The sequence below is a fragment of the Mandrillus leucophaeus genome, unplaced genomic scaffold, assembly GCF_000951045.1.
Source record: "Mandrillus leucophaeus isolate KB7577 unplaced genomic scaffold, Mleu.le_1.0 Scaffold120, whole genome shotgun sequence".
In the NCBI taxonomy this organism is placed as follows: Eukaryota; Metazoa; Chordata; class Mammalia; order Primates; family Cercopithecidae; genus Mandrillus; species Mandrillus leucophaeus.
Genome location: NW_012100321.1, coordinates 707,679 through 715,202, shown reverse-complemented (window position 1 = coordinate 715,202; position 7,524 = coordinate 707,679).

Here is a 7,524-nt window from a genome sequence, read left to right as displayed (position 1 = left end):
GACATCATGGATTGCATTCAGATAAAGAGCCCTTTTTGCCCAGTGAAGAATCATATACAATAGAATAAGGTGGGATTTTTCTCGCTGTGTGTGTTGGGGGGAGTTTTGTGATAACGTGTTGCTCCTTGAATGTAAATATTCCTCTACTGTCTTATTTAAAACATTAGAGGGGGCCGTGGTGATTAAAATATATGTCATGGCTTGTCAAGCCTCATGACTACCTGAGTTCAAGAAACAGGCTGCTCGACTCCATTTTCCTTACTGACTATAACAAAAAGCTAAGCTCAGCCAGTTGAATCATGAGAGCTAAAAGCCAAGTGAGGTACAGCTGGGCTCAAAAGCTGTATGTCCACATTCCATACCGGTAAGGCTGCCGGGAGCAGATGGCACAGACCGGGCTACAGTGTGTTCAATATGGCCTTCTCACCCCTTTCTCCGCTCCCCTAACCCAAACCTGCATTCCTACAGGCACAAACCCCACTCCATAGTGGAATACAGTAAGGCCAGTGTTGTCTGGAGTCACAAAGTTTTATATATGATTGCTTCTAATTAAAGATCATTTGATTTTAAGAAGTTAATAAAAAGGCCATAAACCTGTATCATTCCATAAGAATGCCAAGAATGCTAAGTACCCAACTAATATTCTTCCAGAGTGACTTTTATTAAAGGCTGCCTCTACTACTTTACCAACTAACATGTCAGGTGGCAGAAACATTCCCACCTATCACAGGCTACTCAACTTTAAAAAGCAAAGGCAAGTGAAAAGGTCTTCTTTAAGTAATCAAATCAGTTCAAATTCCTCCTGCAAAAAATCCTAGTACAAACAGACTCAAAAATGGCAAAATCAAAGTTTAAAAAGCCACTTACAGTGCCAGCAAGTGATTCAGAAGAATTCTGAGAAAGGTAATATTAACATTTTAGTGGTAGAACACTTGGAGAGGAGCCAGGAAGCCTAGACTCTCTCCTAGCTAGGTCATTAAATCTCGCAGGGGGAGGGAAAGCATACACAGATAAAAACTAGTTAAATGGCATCTCATAGCCAAGCTATCTTGACAGCTCTCATCTGTCAGCAGGATCACTGGACAATGACGTTCTTCAAGGAGACAGGTAAGTCTCTAGGGGCTAATGATAACCTAAGTGCATGCAATTATAATCAGAATGATAACGATCAATCCCTACCCTTGGAATGGGCACTCAAATTCAACAGCTGAGAAAGCCAACATATCTGCTGCCAGGGAATCTAGATCGCCTGGATCCCCACAGCCTCATGTGTTTCTTCCCATGTATACTCTCGGTCTCCTAGAGCAGCAAGTTATCTTTTAAAAAACATATTTGATCTTTTTTTGTGTAAGACAGAGTCTAAGCTCTGTCACCCAGGCTGGAGTGCAATGGTGCGATCTCGGCTCACTGCAACCTCCGCCTCCCAGGTTCAAGTGATTCTCCTGCCCCACCCTCCCAGGTAGCTGAAACTACAGGCGTGCGTCACCATGCCCAGCTAATTTTTGTATTTTTAGTAGAGATGAGGTGTCACCACGTTGGCCAGGCTGGTCTCGAACTCCTGACCTCAAGTGATCCACCTGTCTCGGCCTCCCAAAGTGCTGGGATTACAGGGGTGAGCCACCATGCCTGGCCTGCTCTTATATTAAACCCTCAAATTCTTATTCCTTATGTGATCTCATCTCCACCATTCTGCCTTTTTCTCACTAGCCACTGTAGCCTTCCTTGGGTTCCCTGGATGCCCTCATTTATTTATTCTCATTCGCCCATTCAATCATTCAACAAAAATTACTGAGCAAGCACCTACTGCTGTGCCAGGCACTGTACTAGGCATGGGGATACAGCAATGAACAAAAGAGACAAAGATGCCTGCCTCATGGAACTTACATTCTAGCAGAGGGAAACAGACAATTACAAAGCAAACTTAGGTTAGGAGAGAAATAGAATGGGGAAAAGGTAAAGCAGGGTGAAAGCCCTGGCACATGGTAGAGGAGTATGCACGGAGCTGAAAGAGATGGCCAGAGTAGGTCCCATCGAGCAGGAGGTGTGGGAGCAGCCATGAGGGAGGCAAGGGAGTTAAGAATCTGTGCATCTGGGGGACAGTGTTCCAGGCAGCTGAACAGCAACTGCAAGGGCCCTAAGGCCGAGGAATTTTTTCTTTTTTTTGTTTTAATTTGTTTCTCATTAAATTGTTAACTCCAAAAAGATGGGGACTTAATGTCTTATCTATTCTGCTCCTCATGGGACCTCAGCACCACACACACTGCTGGCTCAACAAATACCTGCTAAATGCAATTAACGAATTAGTGTCTAAAGAAAAAACCAAAAAGCTGTCCACAAGTAATTTAAGTGTTACCTCAGTTATCAAGGCCCTGCAGAACTTGTTGCACAGGTTTCAAATCTGCTAATAAAGGCCAGGCATGGTGGCTCACGCCTGTAATCCCAACACTTTGGGAAGCCAAGGTGGGTGGATCACTTGAGGCCAGGAGTTCAAGACCAGCCTGGCCAACAGGGCAAAACTCCGTCTCTACTAAAAATACAAAAATTATCCAGGTATGGTGGCGCACGCCTGTAATTCCAGCTACTTGGGAGGCTGAGGCAGAGAATCACTTAAACCTGGGAGGCGGAGGCTGCAGTGAGCCGAGATTGCACCACTGCACTCCAACCTGGGTGACAGAGTGAGACTCCATCTCAAAACAAAAAAACAAAAAAACAAAAAAAAACAAACAACAAATTTACGAATAAAGTTTACGATCAAAGTGAATTTAATGCCACTTCAAGGAAGATCCTAACAATACCATGATGAGTCTAACTTATCAAGGCATTATCCCAGAGAGGTAAAAGCATAAAAAGTAGAGAACTATGGCCTTTTCAAGAGCATAAGGTAATCGACAAACTCAATTTATATAGAAAAATCAACAGAAAATCAGGATTCATTATTTATTCCAATTACTTGCCCCAAGCCATTGACAGGTACATTAGTTAAAAGCATCTTGAATGAACTGTTTATCTCTAACTCCACTACCATAGCCTCAGTTCTTAAGACAGAAACAGTTCATTCAAGACAACTTTGTCTTGAATGTACAGGTTTTTATCATAGTCCTCAAGCCCTTAAAGCTTGAGCTATCATAAGAGTTTCCTCATTGGTCTGTCCCAGGTCAAATCACTGTGTAAACTGCTATGGGTTAATCCTTTTTTTTTTTTTTTTTTGGACAGGGTCTCACTCTGTCACCCAGGCTGGAATGCAGTGGCGAGATTATGGCTCACCACAGCCTCAACCTCCCAGGCTCAAGCGATCCTCCCGCTGCAGTTACTTGAGTAGCTGGGACTAGATGTGTGGGTGTGCTACCACGCCCGGCCAATTTTTGTGTTTTTTTGTAGAGACAAGGTTTCACCATGTTGGCCAGGCTGGTCTCAAACTCCTAGTCTCAAGTGATTGCCAGCCTCAGCCTCCCAAAGTGCCGAGATTACAGGCATGAGCCACCACACCCGACCTGGGTTAATCGTAAGACAGTTTTTACTACCACAATCCCAGTTCAATTTGACCCCAACCTTCTTTTCCACCTTCATTTCTAGCTATCCTTCAAAAAGAACTCCATGGTCCAGCTAAGTTATTCTCTGAACATGCCGCGAGCATTCCTGCCTCCACACCACCACTCTGGCTATCCCCTTATCTGGAATGCCACTGTGCCTCTTCTCCACCTCTCTGAATGTTATCAGTGTAAAATAATACCTTCTCTGCCCATCTCTGTTATGAGAAATGCATCACCCAAGCAACTACAGCATTCATTTGGTCACATATGCCCTTCTACATTCTCTTCTGATACAGAACTGAAAGCCTGCACACTACATTTCCCAGATTCCTTTTGCTAGCTGGCTTCCACAGTTAGGTTTTCAAAGGCTGGAGACTGGTTGGCAAGTGGAAGGATAACGCCACTTTTTTCCTGTTGCTGCTCTGTCTTGGGGAGCAGGGGCGGCGGCGGCGGCGGCGGCGGCGGCGGCGGCGGCGGCGGCGGCGGCGGCGGCAGCAGTAGCAGCAGCAGGAGCAGTGAACGACTATGGAAGAACGCAGGCAATTACACACACCACAGGTTCCAGCACATCAGCGCAGTGCTGGCTTCTGGGTTCCTGGTGAACTGCAGCAATACAGCTCCAATAGCAGCAGCAGCAGCTCATCTGTGCATGTAGGCTCCTGGGTTCTAGCCCACAGGCAGTTTTCTCATCTCTGGATAACAACCCTCTTCTCCCTTTTGCTCCGCCTAAGCCTTTCCAACATCTTTGTAATAAATCCCTTGCATTTAAATCCCTTCCTGCTGGAACTATCTAGAGTGGTTTCTACTTTCCTGATTGGACAATAACTGATACAACAACAGAGAATGAGGAAATAAAAACAGCAATATTAACTAAGATGGAAAATGAAATATAAAATGACAAAGGAATGAGGACTAGCAATTTTAAAAAATATCCCACAAAATGAAATCCCAGAAAATTTCTCCCTAGGTATATTCCAATTAATTTTTGAGTTCTGAAAATGAAGATGCTAGTTGGTTGTGTATTTAGTTGTTTTTCTTTTTCATTTTTAAAGAAAGTCAGTAAGTACTTTTTTTGACTAAATCAAGTTTCTGCGGAATTGGGAAAATCCTTCCTTTATGTTTCTTCAGAACTTTATATACAGAGGGCCCTTCTTTTTTTTTTTTTTTTTTTTTTTTTGAGATATTTTTTTTTTTTTTTTTTTTTGGACAGGGTCTCACTCTCAGTGGCGCAATCTCAGCTCACTGTAACCTCCGCTTCCCGGGTTCAAGCGATTCTCCTGGCTCAGCCTCCCAAGTAACTAGGATTACAGGCATGTCCCACCACGCCCAGCTCATTTTTGTATTTTTAGTAGAGACAGGGTTTCACCATGTTCGCCAGGATGGTCTTGATCTCCTGACCTCCAGATCCGCTCACCTCAGCCTCCCAAAGTAGGCACTTCTTAGGTCATGTATCTGCCTGGTGACTGGCATAAGGCTTTGGAATTCACAGATTGGGAATTAAAGCCATGTAAATGGTCACTCTAATTCTAAAAAGCAACTTGAAAACAAATCTCATCCAAAGCACTCAGCAAAGGATTCCAAAGCCCTTTCAGCCCTGAAATGTAGCCACTGGTGAGGGAAGGTGGAAGAAGTTCAGCTGGCACATGGGGCAGAGATTTTTGCCTCCTCCTTGTCAAAGCTTCCCCTGACCCTGTAAAGGCTGTTTCTAGGTTTCTGTAGGGCCTCTTTTTTTTTTTTTTTTTTTTGGTTAAAGATCTAGCCTGAAAATCCCATTACAAAAACTGCCTAGAACACAGTTTACCTTTCTTGGAAAGATGAAGAACCAGGTTAATCTGGAACACATTCAAATCCCCTGGCTCTTGAAACTCTGAGTTTTCAATCAGTTGGAGGTTGCTTAGACAAATCTCTAAGTCCTAACTAAAATTCATTTTCAGGTATTATATTAAGCCAAGATAAGGATAAAATGTTGGAGGTCGTAAAAAAAAAAAAAAAAAAGACAAAATAAACCCACTACCTTCAAGGGTTAACAACTACTAAAACTATACTTATGGCCCTTCATCACTGCATTTGCTAACCCAGCTTTCCATTAACAAAAAAATGCCTCAAGAAATGGATACCTTGGAGAAAATAAGTGCACCCCAATAAGTGCACAAAGCAGCTTGACTCTTGCTGATTTCCAGGATGACTGACGAAAATGGGCCATCAGCGGTTGTCATTTTCATACTTCCTTTGACAACACGCTGAAGGCTGGGCACAATAGCTCATGCCTGTAATCCCAGCACTTTGGGAGGCTGAAGTGGATGGATTTTTTTAGTTTAGGAGTTCAAGACCAGGCTGGCAACATTGCAAAACCCTATCTCTGCCCAAAAAAAAAAAAAAAAAAAAAAAAACCACACACACAAAATTAGCCAGGCGTGGTGGTATGCGCCTGTAGTCCCAGCTACTTGGGAGGCTGAGGTGGGAGGATCACTTGAGCCTGGGAGGTGGAGGTTGCAGTGAGCTGAGATCGCACCAATGCACTCCAGACTGAGTGACAGAGCAAGACGCTGTCTCAAAAGAAAAAAAAAAAAAAGACAACATGCCCAGTAGATAAATGAATGCTTGAACATTTTTAGCGGGTTATTACTTCTAAAAACCTTACCATAGGAAATCAAGCCCTACAACCCACATTAAGCACTTCTCACGGTAACCCAACAGAGCAGTTACTATTATAATCCCCATTTTACAGATGAGAAAACAGGCTCGCAGAGGTCAAGAGACTCGTTCAAGATCACCCAGCTTAGTACGGCCCCAGCCGCCTGCCTCTGAGGCCCACACACGTGGCTTAACCCCAATACTGCACTGCTGCAAAGCCAGAATGGACAAAAAGAGCTGCTGCACAGCGTGAGCTTTCTGGAGAAAACAGAAGCTACTACTGCTCTAATCTACTTGCTCTTTTACCAAAGCTCTCCACTGTGAGGGAAACAGTCTCTTATGTACCTAGATGCAAAGCTTCACAATATATTCCCCACAATATTTTGTATATGTACCTTAAGCTGCTCAAAGTACTATTAGAAAACTTGCCTTATCAGCTTTTATTTGAGACAGGGACTTGCTGTTGCCCAGGCTGGAGTTCAGGTGCAGTGGCGCAATCACCACTCACTGCAGCCTCGACCTCCCGGGCTCAGGTGATCCACCTCAGCTGGGACTACAGGCGTGCACCATCACACCTGGCTAATTTTTTGTAGAAACAGGGTTTCACCATGTTGCCTAGACTGGTCTCGAACTCCTGGGCTCAAGTGATCCTCCCACCTTGGCCTCCCAAAGTGCTTGGGATTACAGGTGTGAGCCACCGTGTGGGGCTTCCTTATAGCTTTTTGTTGAGACAGAGTTTCATTCTTGTCACCGAGGATGGAGTGCAGTGGTGTGATCTTGGCTTACCGCAACCTCTGCTTCCTAGGTTTAAGTGATTCTCCTGCCTCAGCCTCCCGAGTAGCTGGGACTACAGGCATGTGCCACTACGCCCAGTCAATTCTGTATTTTTAGAAGAGATGGGGTTTCACCACGTTGGCCAGGCTGGTCTCAAACTCTTGACCTCAGAAGATCCGCCCGCCTCGGCCTCCCAAAGTGCTGGGATTACAGGCGTGAGCCACTGCACCTGGCTTTCCTCACAGATTTTTAAACCCACCCAGGAATGGTAAGTATTCTCTTCATTCCACAGACAAGGGCATTGGGACCTGGAGACTAAATTATTTGCCCAAAGTCAGAGGATTCAATATGCTGTCTCCTCAATGGGTCTACTGATATCACTCAAGCCTCACAGAAGAAACAGAATTTCCGCCAGAGTTAACCATAAAGATCATTTCTAATTGATGGGAAATGGTCACCTTTCAACTTCAGAAACTTGCTATTAAGAATATAATTTTACTTGCCTGAGCATTAAATTGTGAGAAAACACCAACTTGCACTTTTCTTAATTTCCCAAACCATAGAAGGGATAAGATGCTGTAAGATT